The sequence below is a fragment of the Bombina bombina genome, chromosome 7 (assembly GCF_027579735.1).
Source record: "Bombina bombina isolate aBomBom1 chromosome 7, aBomBom1.pri, whole genome shotgun sequence".
NCBI classification, from domain to species: domain Eukaryota; kingdom Metazoa; phylum Chordata; class Amphibia; order Anura; family Bombinatoridae; genus Bombina; species Bombina bombina.
The window spans coordinates 345,695,637-345,716,575 of NC_069505.1; the positions used below are offsets into that span (position 1 = coordinate 345,695,637).

At 31.4% G+C, this 20,939-nt stretch overlaps 6 non-coding genes across 6 annotated transcripts; all 6 read left to right on the forward strand.

Moving 5' to 3' along the window:
- The first annotated feature begins 2,115 nt into the window (after window positions 1-2,115).
- On the forward strand, window positions 2,116-2,188 carry TRNAR-CCG (transfer RNA arginine (anticodon CCG)). The gene has a single exon. It is a non-coding gene; the product is annotated as a tRNA-Arg (tRNA).
- A 1,303-nt stretch (window positions 2,189-3,491) lies between these two features.
- Window positions 3,492-3,564, forward strand: TRNAR-CCG (transfer RNA arginine (anticodon CCG)). The gene has a single exon. It is a non-coding gene; the product is annotated as a tRNA-Arg (tRNA).
- Window positions 3,565-5,470: 1,906 nt separating this feature from the next.
- TRNAR-CCG (transfer RNA arginine (anticodon CCG)) lies at window positions 5,471-5,543 on the forward strand. The gene has a single exon. It is a non-coding gene; the product is annotated as a tRNA-Arg (tRNA).
- A 2,386-nt stretch (window positions 5,544-7,929) lies between these two features.
- On the forward strand, window positions 7,930-8,002 carry TRNAR-CCG (transfer RNA arginine (anticodon CCG)). Its single transcript has one exon. It is a non-coding gene; the product is annotated as a tRNA-Arg (tRNA).
- Window positions 8,003-9,403: 1,401 nt separating this feature from the next.
- TRNAR-CCG (transfer RNA arginine (anticodon CCG)) lies at window positions 9,404-9,476 on the forward strand. Its single transcript has one exon. It is a non-coding gene; the product is annotated as a tRNA-Arg (tRNA).
- An 834-nt stretch (window positions 9,477-10,310) lies between these two features.
- TRNAR-CCG (transfer RNA arginine (anticodon CCG)) lies at window positions 10,311-10,383 on the forward strand. The gene has a single exon. It is a non-coding gene; the product is annotated as a tRNA-Arg (tRNA).
- Window positions 10,384-20,939: the final 10,556 nt, after the last annotated feature.

Genomic DNA, 20,939 nt, shown 5'->3' on the forward strand with positions numbered 1-20,939 from the left:
CACACAATTTGACATGAATAAGGGTGAAAAAATCCACGTTTATATGAACATGACATCTTCCATTAAAAGCATAAACAGTTTTAATTTCCATTAATCTTTTTTTAATGTTTCCATTGCTTTTTTCACAATGATTCATATGTATTGGCCCTAATAGATAAGGCATCAGCCTCCGAAGCTGGGGATTGTGGGTTCAAGTCCCACCTGGGTCGTTTCTGTTGCAGCCCTTAAAGGGACAGTCAAGTCCAAAAAAACTTTCATGTTTCAAATAGGGCATGTAATTTTAAACAACTTTCCAATTTACTTTTATCACCAATTTTGCTTTGCTCTCTTGGTATTCTTAGTTGAAAGCTAAACCTAGGAGATTGATATGCTAATTTCTTAGACCTTGAAGGCCGCCTCTAATCTAAATGCATTTTGATAGTTTTTCACCACTAGAGGGCATTAGTTAGGGCATTAGGAATTAAAAAATATGGTTTAAAAATAATCTAGTTCTCATACAAAATGTAAACTGTATTAAATAATATTTGTATTAATAAACATAGTAAATTACGGCAAGGCAGTAAATACTTACAATTTGACATGAGTAAGGGTGGAAAAATCCACGTATATATCAAACTTATTAGAATACTCAGCATTCTTATAAACAATATAAAGAGAAAAAATAGGTATACATTTTTGTCTTACAAATGTAATATAATTTATTTAATCAATTATGTCAAATAATAAGTAAAACATGAAAATGACATGCTTTTTTTGATGCACTAATTCCTTTATTGACTGACAGGTTATCGAAATGATACATGTCCTAGGGCAGATTTAGTGTTCTGGAAAAATGCTAGTTGCGGTCTGGGGGGTAATAATTATCCCTAACTCTTTCTCCCACATTTCAATAGAGCGCGGCAAATTGCCTGGGGGCACTTGAGTAATAATATTATAAATGCGTGAGAGACTATGTTTGATTGGAGGTGAGGATGCATATAGCTGTTCCAAGTTTGTTAGGGAGCGTACCAAATTTGCGTGTTGGTGATGTGTTGTGATGTAGTGATGTACTCTCCTATAAGAGAACCAGTTAGTAGCCCAGTCATGTCCCCTATCGACCAGTTGCCCTCGAGTGTATAATTGTTCATTATTTATGATTTGCATTACTGGGACCTCGTAACTACCAACCTGTGTTTCAATGGATTTAGTCAATGATAGTAGGGAAAACTCACTATTGTGTAAAAGTGATGTTAGAGGGCCTGGGCATGAAGAAATGTACGGATTCACTATATTAGAGGTGACCCATATTTTAAGAGTCTCTCGGGTGATTGGGTTTTCTATCTGTCTGCTCAACACTTGGGAGTTTGGGTGCCAACACACAGAAGGCAAGTCAGTACCGGGGCTCAGGTTTTCCTCCAGCAGAATCCATCTCTTGTGATTTTTGTGTATTCTCCAATCAAGAATTCTTTGGAGAAATATGGATCTATGATAGGAATCTATATCAGGAACGCCTAAGCCTCCCTGAGCTGTAGAGCGTGTCATAGTAAGTTTGTTTATCCTAGGGGGGCGTCTATTCCAAATAAACGAACCGAATAGCCGCTGCATTTGTGATGTATAAGCGTTGGGTAATTGGATAGGGAGGGTTTGCATGATATATAACAGGCGTGGAAACACATTCATTTTAATAGTTTTAATCCTGCCTAGCCATGACAGGTGTTTCCTAGTCCAGGAAGATAGGTCTCTTGTGAGAAAAAAAAAATAGGTATACATTTTTGTCTTACATAATTTAATATAATTTATTTCATCATTAATGTCAAATAATAAGTAAACCATGTGAAAATGACATGCTTTTTTTGATGCACTAATTCCTTTATTGACTGACAGGTTATTGAAATGATATATGTCCTAGGGCATTTTTAAAATAAATTATAAAATTTAACAAAATGTAAAAGAATTCTAATTTGCATAATATTTCTTGATTATCCAAATTGTATTTTGTGACAAGATATTTATATTAGAAGCAAATGCTATGAACATGACATCTTCCATTAAAAGCATAAACAGTTTTAATTTCCATTAATGTTTTTGTAATGTTTCCATTGCTTTTTTTTTTTTTCACAATGAATCCTATGTATTGGCCCAGTGGCCTAATGGATAAGGCATCAGCCTCCGGAGCTGGGGGTTGTGGGTTCAAATCCCACCTGGGTCGTTTCTGTTGCGGCCCTTAAGATTGTATGGTTGCATAACTATAGTGAGAGCCGTTTAAAATAATTAATAAGTTTCTTGAATTATATTTGTCCTTTACTTAACTATTATGAAAATGAATTTATTTGTATCTTTGATCAATCTCAGCTTAAATTGTTTAACAACATGTTTTTTTTTAATTAAATATAATGCTATAAGACTTAGTAAAGGTCCATCTTTGTTTTGACTTTTTATTCTACATAACAACAGATGTAAATCATTATCCTCTGTTGTGTGTAAAAAACTTAAAAGAACTTTGTAATTAAATATTTATCTAATTACATTTTTAAAAAATATTTAATTCTGCACAAACAACAGAAACAATATATTTAAAAAGAATCTAGTTTTCATACAAAACGTAAAATGTATTAAATAATACGGCAATATCTTAACATTTAAGTGAACATATGCATAAGTATGTACATACAATTTGACGTCAATAATGGTGAAAAAATCCACATATGTATCAAATTAATTAGAATACTCAGCAATCCGATAAACAATAAAAAGAGAAAAAATAGGTATACATTTTGGTTTTACAAAAATAAGCCAAAAATACTTCTTTTGACTTTTTTCTAGATAACAACTAATAGATGGAAAATGACTGTCCTCAGTCATATGCAATTGACTAAAAAGAACTTAGTAATTCAATATTCATTTATATTTTTTAATTCTGCACAAAGGAATGAAAAAATATGGTTTAAAAATAATATAGTTCTCATACAAAATGTAAGATGTATTAAATAATCCATGAATTAATAAACATAGTAGATTACGGCAAGGCAGTAAATACAGTGTATATACTTACAATTTGACATGAATAAGGGTGAAAAAATCCACGTTTATATATAACTTATTAGAATACTCAGCATTCTCATAAACAAAATAAAGAGAAAAAATAGGTATACATTTTTGTCTTACAAATTTAATATAATTTATTTCATCATTAATGTCAAATAATAAGTAAACCATGTGAAAATGACATGCTTTTTTTGATGCACTAATTCCTTTATTGACTGACAGGTTATTGAAATGATATATGTCCTAGGGCATTTTTAAAATAAATTATAAAATTTAACAAAATGTAAAAGAATTCTAATTTGCATAATATTTCTTGATTATCCAAATTGTATTTTGTGACAAGATATTTATATTAAAAGCAAATGCTATGAACATGACATCTTCCATTAAAAGCATAAACAGTTTTAATTTCCATTAATGTTTTTGTAATGTTTCCATTGCTTTTTTCACATTGAATGATATGTATTGGCCCAGTGGCCTAATGGATAAGGCATCAGCCTCCGGAGCTGAGGATTGTGGGTTCAAGTCCCACCTGGGTCGTTTCTGTTGCAGCCCTTAAAGAGACAGTCAAGTCCATAAAAAACTTTCATGTTTCAAATAGGGCATGTAATTTTAAACAACTTTCCAATTTACTTTTATCACCAATTTTGCTTTGCTCTCTTGGTATTCTTAGTTGAAAGCTAAACCTAGGAGATTGATATGCTAATTTCTTAGACCTTGAAGGCCGCCTCTAATCTAAATGCATTTTGATAGTTTTTCACCACTAGAGGGCATTAGTTAGGGCATTAGGAATTAAAAAATATGGTTTAAAAATAATCTAGTTCTCATACAAAATGTAAACAGTATTAAATAATAATTGTATTAATAAACATAGTAAATTACGGCAAGGCAGTAAATACTTACAATTTGACATGAATAAGGGTGGAAAAATCCACGTATATATCAAACTTATTAGAATACTCAGCATTCTTATAAACAATATAAAGAGAAAAAATAGGTATACATTTTTGTCTTACAAATGTAATATAATTTATTTAATCAATTATGTCAAATAATAAGTAAAACATGAAAATGACATGCTTTTTTTGATGCACTAATTCCTTTATTGACTGACAGGTTATCGAAATGATACATGTCCTAGGGCAGATTTAGTGTTGTGGAAAAATGCTAGTTGCGGTCTGGGGGGTAATAATTATCCCTAACTCTTTCTCCCACATTTCAATAGAGCACGGCAAATTGCCTGGGGGCACTTGAGTAATAATATTATAAATGCGTGAGAGACTATGTTTGATTGGAGGTGAGGATGCATATAGCTGTTCCAAGTTTGTTAGGGAGCGTACCAAATTTGCGTGTTGGTGATGTGTTGTGATGTAGTGATGTACTCTCCTATAAGAGAACCAGTTAGTAGCCCAGTCATGTCCCCTATCGACCAGTTGCCCTCGAGTGTATAATTGTTCGTTATTTATGATTTGCATTACTGGGACCTCGTAACTACCAACCTGTGTTTCAATGGATTTAGTCAATGATAGTAGGGAAAACTCGCTATTGTGTAAAAGTGATGTTAGAGGGCCTGGGCATGAAGAAATGTACGGATTCACTATATTAGAGGTGACCCATATTTTAAGAGTCTCTCGGGTGATTGGGTTTTCTATCTGTCTGCTCAACACTTGGGAGTTTGGGTGCCAACACACAGAAGGCAAGTCAGTACCGGGGCTCAGGTTTTCCTCCAGCAGAATCCATCTCTTGTGATTTTTGTGTATTCTCCAATCAAGAATTCTTTGGAGAAATATGGATCTATGATAGGAATCTATATCAGGAACGCCTAAGCCTCCCTGAGCTGTAGAGCGTGTCATAGTAAGTTTGTTTATCCTAGGGGGGCGTCTATTCCAAATAAACGAACCGAATAGCCGCTGCATTTGTGATGTATAAGCGTTGGGTAATTGGATAGGGAGGGTTTGCATGATATATAACAGGCGTGGAAACACATTCATTTTAATAGTTTTAATCCTGCCTAGCCATGACAGGTGTTTCCTAGTCCAGGAAGATAGGTCTCTTGTGAGAAAAAAAAAATAGGTATACATTTTTGTCTTACATAATTTAATATAATTTATTTCATCATTAATGTCAAATAATAAGTAAACCATGTGAAAATGACATGCTTTTTTTGATGCACTAATTCCTTTATTGACTGACAGGTTATTGAAATGATATATGTCCTAGGGCATTTTTAAAATAAATTATAAAATTTAACAAAATGTAAAAGAATTCTAATTTGCATAATATTTCTTGATTATCCAAATTGTATTTTGTGACAAGATATTTATATTAGAAGCAAATGCTATGAACATGACATCTTCCATTAAAAGCATAAACAGTTTTAATTTCCATTAATGTTTTTGTAATGTTTCCATTGCTTTTTTTTTTTTCACAATGAATGATATGTATTGGCCCAGTGGCCTAATGGATAAGGCATCAGCCTCCGGAGCTGGGGATTGTGGGTTCAAATCCCACCTGGGTCGTTTCTGTTGCGGCCCTTAAGATTGTATGGTTGCATAACTATAGTGAGAGCCGTTTAAAATAATTAAGAAGTTTCTTGAATTATTTATGGCCTTTACTTAACTATTATGAAAATGAATTTATTTGTATCTTTGATCAATCTCAGCTTAAATTGTTTAACAACATGGTTTTTTTAATTAAATATAATGCTATAAGACGTTGTAAAGGTCCATCTTTGTTTTGACTTTTTATTCTACATAACAACAGATGTAAATCATTATCCTCTGTTGTGTGTAAAAAACTTAAAAGAACTTTGTAATTAAATATTTATCTAATTACATTTTTAAAAAATATTTAATTCTACACAAACAACAGAAACAATATGGTTTAAAAAGAATCTAGTTTTCATACAAACCGTAAAATGTATTAAATAATCCTTGTAGTTATAAACAATGTAAATTACGACAAGGCAGCTTTATACTTCTCTTAGAAGACACGGCAATATCTTAACATTTAAGTGAACATATGCATAAGTATGTACATACAATTTGACGTCAATAATGGTGAAAAAATCCACATATGTATCAAATTAATTCGAATACTCAGCAATCAGATAAACAATACAAAGAGAAAAAATAGGTATACATTTTGGTTTTACAAAAATAAGCCAAAAATACTTCTTTTGACTTTTTTCTAGATAACAACTAATAGATGGAAAATGACTGTCCTCAGTCATATGCAATTGACTAAAAAGAACTTAGTAATTCAATATTCATTTATATTTTTTAATTCTGCACAAAGGAATGAAAAAATATGGTTTAAAAATAATATAGTTCTCATTCAAAATGTAAGCTGTATTAAATAATCCTTGAATTAATAAACATAGTAGATTACGGCAAGGCAGTAAATACAGTGTATATACACACAATTTGACATGAATAAGGGTGAAAAAATCCACGTTTATATGAACATGACATCTTCCATTAAAAGCATAAACAGTTTTAATTTCCATTAATCTTTTTTTAATGTTTCCATTGCTTTTTTCACAATGATTCATATGTATTGGCCCTAATAGATAAGGCATCAGCCTCCGAAGCTGGGGATTGTGGGTTCAAGTCCCACCTGGGTCGTTTCTGTTGCAGCCCTTAAAGGGACAGTCAAGTCCAAAAAAACTTTCATGTTTCAAATAGGGCATGTAATTTTAAACAACTTTCCAATTTACTTTTATCACCAATTTTGCTTTGCTCTCTTGGTATTCTTAGTTGAAAGCTAAACCTAGGAGATTCATATGCTAATTTCTTAGACCTTGAAGGCCACCTCTAATCTAAATGCATTTTGATAGTTTTTCACCACTAGAGGGCATTAGTTAGGGCATTAGGAATTAAAAAATATGGTTTAAAAATAATCTAGTTCTCATACAAAATGTAAACTGTATTAAATAATATTTGTATTAATAATCATAGTAAATTACGGCAAGGCAGCATATACTTACAATTTGACATGAATAAGGGTGGAAAAATCCACGTATATATCAAACTTATTAGAATACTCAGCATTCTTATAAACAATATAAAGAGAAAAAATAGGTATACATTTTTGTCTTACAAATTTAATGTAATTTATTTAATCAATTATGTCAAATAATAAGTAAAACATGAAAATGACATGCTTTTTTGATGCACTAATTCCTTTATTGACTGACAGGTTATCGAAATGATACATGTCCTAGGGCATTTTTAAAATAAATTATTGTCTTTAACAAAATGTAAAAAAATTCTAATTTGCATAATCTTTCTTGAATATCCAAATTGTATTTTGTAAGACAAGATATTTATATTAAAAGCAAATACTATGAACATGACATCCTTGAACATGAACATGAATCCTTGAATTAATAAACATAGAAGATTACGGCAAGGCAGTAAATACAGTGTATATACTTACAATTTGACATGAATAAGGGTGAAAAAATCCACGTATATTAGAATACTAATATATTAGAATACTCAGCATTCTTATAAACAAAATAAAGAGAAAAAATAGGTATACATTTTTGTCTTACAAATTTAATATAATTTATTTCATCATTAATGTCAAATAATAAGTAAACCATGTGAAAATTACCTGCTTTTTTGATGCACTAATTCCTTTATTGACTGACAGGTTATTGAAATGATATATGTCCTAGGGCATTTTTAAAATAAATTATAAAATTTAACAAAATGTAAAAGAATTCTAATTTGCATAATATTTCTTGATTATCCAAATTGTATTTTGTGACAAGATATTTATATTAAAAGCAAATGCTATGAACACGACATCTTCCATTAAAAGCATAAACAGTTTTAATTTCCATTAATGTTTTTGTAATGTTTCCATTCCTTTTTTTAACAATGAATCATATGTATTGGCCCAGTGGCCTAATGGATAAGGCATCAGCCTCCGGAGCTGGGGATTGTGGGTTCAAGTCCCACCTGGGTCGTTTCTGTTGCAGCCCTTAAAGGGACAGTCAAGTCCATAAAAAACTTTCATGTTTCAAATAGGGCATGCAATTTTAAACAACTTTCCAATTTACTTTTATCACCAATTTTGCTTTGCTCTCTTGGTATTCTTAGTTGAAAGCTAAACCTAGGAGATTCATATGCTAATTTCTTAGACCTTGAAGGCCGCCTCTAATCTAAATGCATTTTGATAGTTTTTCACCACTAGAGGGCATTAGTTAGGGCATTAGGAATGAAAAAATATGGTTTAAAAATAATCTAGTTCTCATACAAAATGTAAACTGTATTAAATAATCCTTGAATTAATAAACATAGTAGATTACGGCAAGGCAGTAAATACAGTGTATATACACACAATTTGACATGAATAAGGGTGAAAAAATCCACGTTTATATGAACATGACATCTTCCATTAAAAGCATAAACAGTTTTAATTTCCATTAATCTTTTTTTAATGTTTCCATTGCTTTTTTCACAATGAATCATATGTATTGGCCCTAATGGATAAGGCATCAACCTCCAGAGCTGGGGATTGTGGGTGTAAGTTCCACCTGTGTCGTTTCTGTTGCAGCCCTTAAAGGGACAATCAAGTCCAAAAAAAACTTTTATGTTTCAAATAGGGCATGTAATTTTAAACAACTTTCCAATTTACTTTTATCACCAATTTTGCTTTGCTCTCTTGGTATTCTTAGTTGAAAGCTAAACCTAGGAGATTCATATGCTAATTTCTTAGACCTTGAAGGCCGCCTCTAATCTAAATGCATTTTGAAAGTTTTTCACCACTAGAGGGCATTAGTTAGGGCATTAGGAATGAAAAAATATGGTTTAAAAATAATCTAGTTCGCATACAAAATGTAAACTGTATTAAATAATATTTGTATTAATAAACATAGTAAATTACGGCAAGGCAGTATATACTTACAATTTGACATGAATAAGGGTAGAAAAATCCACGTATATATCAAACTTATTAGAATACTCAACATTCTTATAAACAATATAAAGAGAAAAAATAGGTATACATTTTTGTCTTACAAATTTAATATAATTTATTTAATCAATTATGTCAAATAATAAGTAAAACATGAAAAATACATGCTTTTTTTGATGCACTAATTCCTTTATTGACTGACAGGTTATCGAAATGATACATGTCCTAGGGCATTTTTAAAATAAATTATTGTCTTTAAAAAAATGTAAAAAAATTCTAATTTGCATAATCTTTCTTGAATATCCAAATTGTATTTTGTAAGACAAGATATTTATATTAAAAGCAAATACTATGAACATGACATCTTCCATTAAAAGCATAAACAGTTTTAATTTCCATTATTCTTTTTATAATGTTTCCATTGCTTTTTTTAAAACGAATCATATGTAGTGGCCCAGTGGCCTATTGGATAAGGCATCAGCCTCCGGAGCTGGGGATTGTGGGTTCAAATCCCACCTGGGTCGTTTCTGTTGCGGCCCTTAAGATTGTATGGTTGCATAACTATAGTGAGAGCCGTTTAAAATAATTAAGACGTTTCTTGAATTATTTATGGCCTTTACTTAACTATTATGGTTTTCCTCCAGCAGAATCCATCTCTTGTGATTTTTGTGTATTCTCCAATCAAGAATTCTTTGGAGAAATATGGATCTATGATAGGAATCTATATCAGGAACGCCTAAGCCTCCCTGAGCTGTAGAGCGTGTCATAGTAAGTTTGTTTATCCTAGGGGGGCGTCTATTCCAAATAAACGAACCGAATAGCCGCTGCATTTGTGATGTATAAGCGTTGGGTAATTGGATAGGGAGGGTTTGCATGATATATAACAGGCGTGGAAACACATTCATTTTAATAGTTTTAATCCTGCCTAGCCATGACAGGTGTTTCCTAGTCCAGGAAGATAGGTCTCTTGTGAGAAAAAAAAAATAGGTATACATTTTTGTCTTACATAATTTAATATAATTTATTTCATCATTAATGTCAAATAATAAGTAAACCATGTGAAAATGACATGTTTTTTTTGATGCACTAATTCCTTTATTGACTGACACGTTATTGAAATGATATATGTCCTAGGGCATTTTTAAAATAAATGATAAAATTTAACAAAATGTAAAAGAATTCTAATTTGCATAATATTTCTTGATTATCCAAATTGTATTTTGTGACAAGATATTTATATTAAAAGCAAATGCTATGAACATGACATCTTCCATTAAAAGCATAAACAGTTTTAATTTCCATTAATGTTTTTGTAATGTTTCCATTGCTTTTTTTTTTCACAATGAATGATATGTATTGGCCCAGTGGCCTAATGGATAAAGCATCAGCCTCCGGAGCTGGGGATTGTGGGTTCAAATCCCACCTGGGTCGTTTCTGTTGCGGCCCTTAAGATTGTATGGTTGCATAACTATAGTGAGAGCCGTTTAAAATAATTAAGAAGTTTCTTGAATTATTTATGGCCTTTACTTAACTATTATGAAAATGAATTTATTTGTATCTTTGATCAATCTCAGCTTAAATTGTTTAACAACATCGTTTTTTTTAAATTAAATATAATGCTATAAGACGTAGTAAAGGTCCATCTTTGTTTTGACTTTTTATTCTACATAACAACAGATGTAAATCATTATCCTCTGTTGTGTGTAAAAGACTTAAAAGAACTTTGTAATTAAATATTTATCTAATTACATTTTTAAAAAATATTTAATTCTACACAAACAACAGAAACAATATGGTTTAAAAAGAATCTAGTTTTCATACAAACCGTAAAATGTATTAAATAATCCTTGTATTTATAAACAATGTAAATTACGACAAGGCAGCTTTATACTTCTCTTAGAAGACACGGCAATATCTTAACATTTAAGTGAACATATGCATAAGTATGTACATACAATTTGACGTCAATAATGGTGAAAAAATCCACATATGTATCAAATTAATTTGAATACTCAGCAATCAGATAAACAATACAAAGAGAAAAAATAGGTATACATTTTGGTTTTACAAAAATAAGCCAAAAATACTTCTTTTGACTTTTTTCTAGATAACAACTAATAGATGGAAAATGACTGTCCTCAGTCATATGCAATTGACTAAAAAGAACTTAGTAATTCAATATTCATTTATATTTTTTAATTCTGCACAAAGGAATGAAAAAATATGGTTTAAAAATAATATAGTTCTCATACAAAATGTAAGTTGTATTAAATAATCCTTGAATTAATAAACATAGTAGATTACGGCAAGGCAGTAAATACAGTGTATATACATACAATTTGACATGAATAAGGGTGAAAAAATCCACGTTTATATGAACATGACATCTTCCATTAAAAGCATAAACAGTTTTAATTTCCATTAATCTTTTTTTAATGTTTCCATTGCTTTTTTCACAATGAATCATATGTATTGGCCCTAATGGATAAGGAATCAGCCTCCAGAGCTGGGGATTGTGGGTTCAAGTCCCACCTGTGTCGTTTCTGTTGCAGCCCTTAAAGGGACAGTCAAGTCCATAAAAAACTTTCATGTTTCAAATAGGGCATGTAATTTTAAACAACTTTCCAATTTACTTTTATCACCAATTTTGCTTTGCTCTCTTGGTATTCTTAGTTGAAAGCTAAACCTAGGAGATTTATATGCTAATTTCTTAGACCTTGAAGGCCGCCTCTAATCTAAATGCATTTTGAAAGTTTTTCACCACTAGAGGGCATTAGTTAGGGCATTAGGAATTAAAAAATATGGTTTAAAAATAATCTAGTTCGCATACAAAATGTAAACTGTATTAAATAATATTTGTATTAATAAACATAGTAAATTACGGCAAGGCAGTATATACTTACAATTTGACATGAATAAGGGTGGAAAAATCCACGTATATATCAAACTTATTAGAATACTCAGCATTCTTATAAACAATATAAAGAGAAAAAATAGGTATACATTTTTGTCTTACAAATTTAATATAATTTATTTCTTCAATAGTAAAGTAAAAAACATGAAAATGACATGCTTTTTTTGATGCACTAATTCCTTTATTGACTGACAGGTTATTGAAATGATACATGTCCTAGGGCATTTTTAAAATAAATTATTGTCTTTAACAAAATGTAAAAAAATTCTAATTTGCATAATCTTTCTTGAATATCCAAATTGTATTTTGTGAGACAAGATATTTATATTAAAAGCAATTACTATGAACATGACATCTTCCATTAAAAGCATAAACAGTTTTAATTTCCATTATTCTTTTAATAATATTTCCATTGCTTTTTTTTCAAAAAGTATTAAATGTAGTGGCCCAGTAGCCTAATGGATAAGGCTTCAGCCTCCAGAGTTGGGGATTGTGGGTTCAAGTCCCACCTGGATTGTTTCTGTTGCGGCCCTTAAGATTGAATGATTGCATAAATATAGCGAGAGCCATTTAAAATAATTTTGAAGTTTCTTGAATTATTTATGGTCTTTACTTAACTATTACGAAAATCTATTTATTTGTATCTTTGATTAATCTCATATTAAATCAAATAACAACATCGTCTTTTTAAATAAAAAACTAAAGCTATAAAAAGAAGCAAAGGTCAACCATTCAAGTTTTGACTTTTTATTCTAGATAACAACAGATGTAAATCATTATCCTCTATCATGTGTAAAAGACTTTAAAGAACTTTGTAATTAAATATGTATCTAATTAATTTTTTTTAAATATTTAATTCTGCAGGAACAACAGAAAAAAATATGGTTTAAAAAGATTCTAGTTTTCATACAAAATGTAAAATGTATTAAATAATCCTTGTATTTTTAAACATTGTAAATTACGGCAAGGCAGCTTTATACTTCTCTTAGAAGACATGGCTTTATCTTAACATGTAAGTGAACATATGCATAAGTATATAAGCATACTCAGCAATCTAATAAACAGCACAAAAAGAAAAAATAGGTATACATTTTTGGCTTACAAAAATAAGCCAAAAATCCTTGTTTTGACTTTTTTTCTAGATAACAACTAATAGATGAAAAATGATTGTCCTCCGTCATTTGTAAAAGACTAAACAAAACTTGGTAATTAAATATTCATCTATATTTTTTAATTCTGCACAAAGGGATGAAAAAATATGGTTTAAAAATAATCTAGTTCTCATACAAAATGTATTACTAAACATAGTAAATTACGGCAAGGCAGTAAGTACAGTATATACTTACAATTTGACATGAATAAGGGTGGAAAAATCCACATATATATCAAACTTATTAGAATACTCAGCATTCTTATAAACAATATAAAGAGAAAAAATAGGTATACATTTTTGTCTTACAAATTAATATAATTTATTTCATTAATTATGTAAAATAATAAGTAAAACATATGACAATGACATGCTTTTTTGATGCACTAATTCCTTTATTGACTGACAGGTTTATGATTTATGTCCTTTGGCATTTTTAAAATAAAGTATTGTAAAATAATTCTAATTTGCATTATCTTTCTTGATTGTATTTTTTTAGACAAGATAAGATATTTATATTAAAAGTAAATACTATGAGCATCTTCCATTAAAAGCATAAACAGTTTTTGGTGGCTAAATGTAACCAATTAGTGGCCAATCAAAGCATAAACAGTTTTAATTTCTATTATTCATTTTGTAATTTTTTAATGTCTTTGAAGAAATTTAAACAGATGGAGGGGCCCAGTGGCCTAATGGATAAAGCATCATCCTCTGGAGCTTTAGGATTGTTGTGTTAAGCCCACCTGGGTCATTTCTCTTACCTTACCATAAAGGTATTTTGGGAACATAATATTTATATTAAAAGAAAATACAATAAACATGTCAAATAATAAGTAAAAAATCTTAAAACTACATTCTGTTTTGATGCACTAATATTATTGATCGACAGGTGTTTAAACAACATTTGCCCCAGTACTTTTTAAAATAAATGATTGTCTTTAACAAATTGTAAAAGAATTCTGCATAATCTTTCTTATAAAGAATCTAGTTACAAAATGTAAACTGTATTAAGTAATCGTATTTATAAATATTGTAAATTATGGCAAGGCAGCATTATACACGGCTTTATCTTAACATTTACGTTTACACCACATGGGAACCATATTTTAATATTTAATGTTTATTGCTTAATTTTATCCTTGTGCATTATTACTTAAGTTTAACTATGCATTAGTATTTACTTACAATTTGACGTCAATAATGGTTAATAAATTCACATATATATCAAATTTATTGGAATACTCAGCAATCTAATAAACAATGCAAAGAGAAAGAATAGGTATACATTTTTGACTTACAAATTTAATATAATTTCTTTCATATTACATGCTGTTTTGATGCACTAATTCCTTTATTGAATGACAGGTTGTTTAAACAACTTATGTCCCAAAACATTTTTAAAATAAATGATTGCCTTTTAAAAATTGTAAAAGTTTTCTAATTTGCATAATCATTTTTGATTATCCTAATGGTATTTTGGTTATTGTTGGTTCAATTCCCATCTGGGTTGTTTCTGTGGCATTTCTTAAGATTGTGAGATTTCATAACTTTAGCAAGTGTCATTTAAAACAATTAAGATGTATAATGTAAAGGACTGCTAATTTGCACATTCTTAATTATCGTAAAAGTATTTCGTTTTCTAATTTGGATAATCATTCTTGATTATCCTAATGGTATTTTGGGAAACATTTATATTAAGCTTTTTTTTTTTTTTTTTTTTTTTTGAAAAACAAAAAGAAAAAAAAAAAAAGACAAAACAAAGTCATCGCACAAGATTAAATATGCATATGCATTAAACATAGATCACCTTACTTATTACCAGTTTTTGTACGGTAGCGGGAAAAATATGGAAAAACAGAATCTCTTTCTCTTTATTCTCCCTCCATTACCCCTTCTTCTGAGGGAGATGGAGAATCCCTTATTAACTTATCCCAGATAGCCTTTGCTTCTGTGGGGATTTCATATTTGTTAATGCATAAATAAAAGTATTCCTCATTTAACAAATTTTCATTAACTTTTCTAACCCATTCTTCTTTTGTGGGAATTTATGCTGTTTTCCATTTACTTATAATTAAACTCTTTGCGCTATTAAGCATAATTTGATAGAGATATCTTCTAGGTGTATTACTTTTAAAATCCAAATTATTTAGTATTGCTGTCAGGAAATTATTTAATTTCTTCTTATCTTCCTTATTATCTACTATTTTAAGTAATTTAGCCCAGAAAGGCTTGATCTTTGGGCAAAACCACATGATATGGGATAGTGAACCTCTGTCCCCACATAGTCTCCAGCAGCTATCTTGGGTGTGTGGATACATTTTCTTGATTCTAGTAGGGGTGATGTACCATCTAGTTAAAATCTTTAAGTTTTGTTCTAGCATTCTGGCTGATATAGAAGATTTAGCTGTGCTGTGAAAAATCTTTATCCAAGTTTTAATATTAATTTCCACATTTAGTTCCCTTTGCCAGTTTTTAGTATATGGAGGGGGGAGATCTAAGTTATTTTGTAAAATACCATATGCTTTAGAAAGAATATGTTTTATATTCACTTTTGAATTACATAGATTCTCTAATTTTGTTAAGGGCCTAATTATCTTTTCCTTTTCTTTGATAGTTAGAAGATAATGGTGAGCTTGGAAGTACGTATACCCACCATTCCCTTTGCCTGTAGATTATTCTGAGTCATTAATTTCCCCTTTATCCAACATTGATTACATATTTCCCTACTGTCTAGAAGGGCTGCTTCTAATTTCACCCATAGTTTCATATCCTTTTTGGTATGCCACTCTATTACCCTTTGCAGCATAGATGCTTGTCTATACATTCCTAAATTGGGTAAGCCCATACCCCCTGCTTGTCTTTTCCTGTACATAGTGGTTATCCCAATTCTCGGATGGATTTTGCCCCAAACGTAATTATTAATCATTTTTTGAAGTTCTTCCATATAACTATTTGGAAGATGTATAGGGAGAGCCTGTAAAAAATATAAAAATCTAGGTAGAACATTCAGCTGGATAATATTTATCCTCCCTATGCATGAAATCTTTTTGGGGTACCATGACAGTAGTTCATTTGTCATAATTTTTTTAAAATTTCCATAGTTAAGGTCATATATTTTACTTATTGATTCAGACAAATATATACCTAAATATTTAAGTACCTGCATCCTTTTAAAAGGTGAAACCTTAGTTATAATATCTTGCATCTTTACATCCATTCCCACATACATTATTTCTGACTTACTCACATTTGCCAAAAAATTAGACATTGATCCAAATACCTTCAGTTCTTCTAGGAGGGCTGCCAATGATGTTTCCGGCTCGGACAGGGACAAGAGGATATAGTCCGCAAATAAGGAAGTTTTATACTCCGTATTTCCTATGGTAATCCCTTTGATATATGAATTTTGTCTAATTCGAGCTGCTAGAATTTGATGATAGTGGACACCCTTGTCTTGTCCCGTTTCGAATTTTAAAACTATCAGAGGATCTCCCATTTATTTTTATCCTTGCTGATGGATCTGAATATAGTGCCATTATTCTCTTAATCGTTATCTGATTGAAATCAAACAGCCTTAACGTATTTTCCAAAAAGGACCAGTTATCCCGGTCGAACGCTTTTTCGGCGTCCACCGAGATGAACGCCGATGGGATCTTATTTATTTGGACAAATTCTAATAAATGTATATTCTTAATGATATTGTCTCTCGCTTCCCTATTCTGTACAAAACCTACTTGGTCCAGATGTATAATTCGTTCTAAGATTTATTTTAACCAGTTGGCCATAATCTTAGCATAAATTTTTAAATCCAAATTGAGCAATGAAATAGGTCTAAAGTTTTTCACATCCTCCTTGTTCTTGCCTGTCTTGGGAATCATACTTATACTCGCCTCTTGCATTTCTATGGAGAACTTCTTTCCTTCATCTATTGAAATATATAATTTCCATAAGAATGGGGATAGGATATCTTTAAAATTTTTATAATATAGGGCCGAAAACCCATCTGGACCGGGAGCTTTCCCTTCTGTTAATCCCTCTATGGTTTCCTGTATTTCCTGAAGACTTATTGGTTGATCTAATTTTTGATTTTCTTCTTCTGTTACCTTAATTAAACTAAGTTTATTTGTATAGGCTCTCCAATCTAAATCCTTACTTCTTTGAGTATCTAAGTTGTATAGAGAATGGTAGAAATTTACAAATTGTGTATTAATCTCTTTTTGATTCTTGCATAATTTATTACTCTCGTTCTTTATTTTTTAGATCCCATTACTTATTTCTTTTTTCTTGATAGCTCTAGCTAATAATCTGCCATTTTTATCCCCTTCTGTATAAAATTTACGTTTTAGCCATATTGCTTTTCTTTTATTAATACTCGACCAATATTCCTGTATGGACTTTCTTTCTTTCACTAGTTCCTCTAAAATATTTTTATTTCCTGGGGATTGTTTGTGGCTTTTCTCCAGAACGTATATTCTATTCATTGTTTCCCAGAACTGTCTTTCTCTTATCTTTTTTTGAGTACTTCTAAGTTTAATTAGTTCTCCACGCATAACGCATTTGTGTGCGTCCCAGAGAATTGAGGATGAGATATCGTCTGTATTATTGATATTAAAGTATTCTGTCAATAATCCAGCAATATTATCCTTATCTTCTTGTTTCTTTAATATAGCATCATCTAGTCTCCAATTATACTGTTTGTCTTCCCAGGATCCCCAGTTTAACTTCAAACTTACCGGAGCGTGATCTGACCAAGTTATTGGAAAGATTTCTAGTTCCACTATCTTAGTTAATCCATTAAGATCCAAACAAAAATAATCTAATCTAGAATAAGATGCGTGTGGGTGAGAAAAAAAAGTATAATCTCTTTGGTCCGGGTGAAATAATCTCCATACATCGTGTAGGGCTAGTTGGTCTAAGCTTTTATTAACTTGTTTTATAATATATTTAGGCGTAGAAGATTTTTTTTTGAATTATCTAAATTTGGGTCCAATGTCACATTAAAATTGCCCCCCATTACTGTAGTCCCTTCTTGAAAATCCAAGATGGGGTTAAGAATCTTCTTAAAAAATATATTCTGTTTCGTGTTCGGGCCATATAGATTAAAGATAGTCACGGGTTCCCCCTGTAAATTCCCTTTTATTCCTATATATCTTCCTTCTTTATCTTTTATTTGGTCTTTTAGTTGAAAATTCAATTTTTTATGTACTAATATGCAGACTCCATTCCTCCTGGCTCTGTCCGAAGCCGAATAACATGAGTTATATTTTTCATTAATAAACTTGGGTTCTTTATTTCTTCTAAAGTGAGTTTCTTGAAATAATAAAATATCCCCTTTCAATTTCTCCATCTCCCTTAGTGCGATGGATCTCTTCTGGGGAGTATTTAGCCCTTTGGCATTTATAGAAATAAATTGTATATCAGTCATTTAAAGACTCTCCAGAAGAGTATCCATGAAAGCCTTCCGTTTCCCCCCCTCAACTGGAACGTTATATATTTTAAACCATAGGTGATTCTATTAAACTCTAAGAAAATCAATCTAGCTCTTAGCATAGACATTAATAAAAATAATAACAAAAAAAAGAAAAAAAACATAAAAACGAAGTTTAAGAACAAGGGATAGACATTCCTCCCTGGCGGAATTATTACCTTTTCTTTTATAGAAAGAGAAAAAAAAAAAGAACTTAAATACCATGAAGAAGTTTTTGGGGAAGGTCTTGCCTTCCAATATAAAAAATATAATATTTGATACCGTGAGAGAAAAGAAAAAAAAAAATTTTGGGGGGAAGGTCTTGCCTTCCAAGGTAAAGTGAGTCTAGTGTTAAAAAAAAAAAAAAAAAAAAAGTTTTAAAATAGTTAAGTACCGTGAAAAATTTTTTTTTTTTTTTTAGGGAAGGTCTAGCCTTCCAAGACTTCCCTTCCGAGTTAAAGTGTGTCTAGTGCTGAAAAACAAACAACAAAAACCAGCAGCCCTCGTGATAAGGTGATCCTGTGTTCTGCTTAAAAAAAGTAAATAAATATAGTGATAAAAAGTTTTAGGGACGGTCTTGCCTTCTATGTTGAAGTGTGTCTTGTGTTAGGAAGAGAAAAAAAAAAAAAAGCCTCAGCCTCCCAAGTAACTTGGGTTATAGGCACTAGCCACAGTGCCCGGCAAAAAAAAAAAAAAAAGAAAAAATTTGTACAAGAAAAAATGTTTGTGCAAAAAAAAAAAAAAAAGTGTTCCCTATCTATAATCTCATAAGGAGCTTATCCTCATATTTAAAATGCAAAACAGTTATACTAATCAGTCCTTCTTCCGGAATGAATCTTCTATAATTATGTTGAAGGTGCTGCTAAAATATTTTGTCTTGAGAAGTCCTTCTTTTTCCTTCTGATCTCCTCCCAATGATTCTTATTATGTTCCTTGGCCGTAGAGTGGCTTTGTCTACTCTCCTCATGTGTAGACCTTGCGAAATCCTCAGGGACCTCAAGTTGTAGGTGTAGTTTAGTATTAATTTGATAGATATCTTCTTTTCTTTTATAGGTTATTTCCATTATATGTGATAATTAAACCAAAAGTGTATGTCCCCCTATATCTAATGCCCTTTTATTGCAGGGATCTAGTGAGGAATCTAAGTTCTCTTCTTTTACTCGTTGTTGCCAAGCTCAGATCTGCAAAAATCTGGAGCTTACATTGTTGGAATTTAAGGACATGTTCTTTTTTAGCAATTCTTAATATTTGCTCTTTTATTTCGAATTCTTGTAATTTTAATATCACATCTCTTGGCCTCCCTGTTGGGCCCTGGCTTGCTAATCTATGAATTCTGACTATGTTTATTTCTCTGCTCTGTAAATTCAAGCCAAGAGAACAGAAGACGTTTTGTGTAAAGGTTTTAAGTTCTTCTGCTTTGATCTCTTCAGGGATACCTTTTATTCTCAGGTTCTCCCTTCTAGACCTGTCTTCTAGGTCTGCAAGTTTATTTTGAATATCATAGATAATATGCGATTGGGCTAATATTATTTCAAAAAGTCTTTTTTTTCTCCTTTTTGGTAGAAAATCTAGCTCTTTTTATTAAAGCCCTAAGGATTAGGAGGACAGCAGGGCTCACTTCTTCAGAAATTTCTCAGAAAGACTTATAAAAATCAGGTACACCGTGCTAGTCAGCACCTGAGCAGTGTTACTTTTAAATATAGTGATCTGAGTAGGTTACTGTTTGCAATTTGCCCTTTTTATCCCCCTTTAAAGGTTATTTTTCTTCTCTTTCCTTCTTTTTTTTTCTCTTTTCCTCCTTCTTTTCAGGGTATCGGTTTGTTTATATCTTTATGTCGAGATTTAGCCTTTATTGCTGGTGTCCCCACTACTCTTCTTCCTTATACAGCCCAAAATTTCACAATAAGCAAATCTCTCTGGGACATGTATTGGTATTTACCTGTTCAGGCTCCTTACGTCTCTCCGAAAAGAGGTTGAGGGCAAAATTCAACTTCTAGGCTCAGAATATCAGGGGCTGTTTGTTGCCCCTAATCCTCCAAGGGGTTCCTGCTCCCTATTGTCCGGAGTCTATGCCGCCCTGCTGATTTTCCAATTCCTGGGGATATTTTTGTGAGCGCAACTCGTGCTCTTCCAATGCCGCTTGTCCTCCCCCGGGAGTCGCCGGCGTCACCCGTCCTCCCGGCCTCTTCCCAGGTAAGAAGCTTATATTAAAGGTCCAATTTCTTTTTTGCCGTAGCAGACCAGTTTGTTTGTACAATACAAATTTATATCAGGATAAGCGCTACTCAGCTGCTCCTTAACGTCCCGATTGACGATTCTCTCCTGGACTTCTGTGCGTTGCCCTTTCTCCGTGTCACTATGGGTTTTTACCGCACTTCTATTTTTTTTTTTTTTGCCCCCAGGGTTTTCTTCTGGGCCGATTCAGCGGGCCGCTTATCTCTCACCTCCTCCCGGGT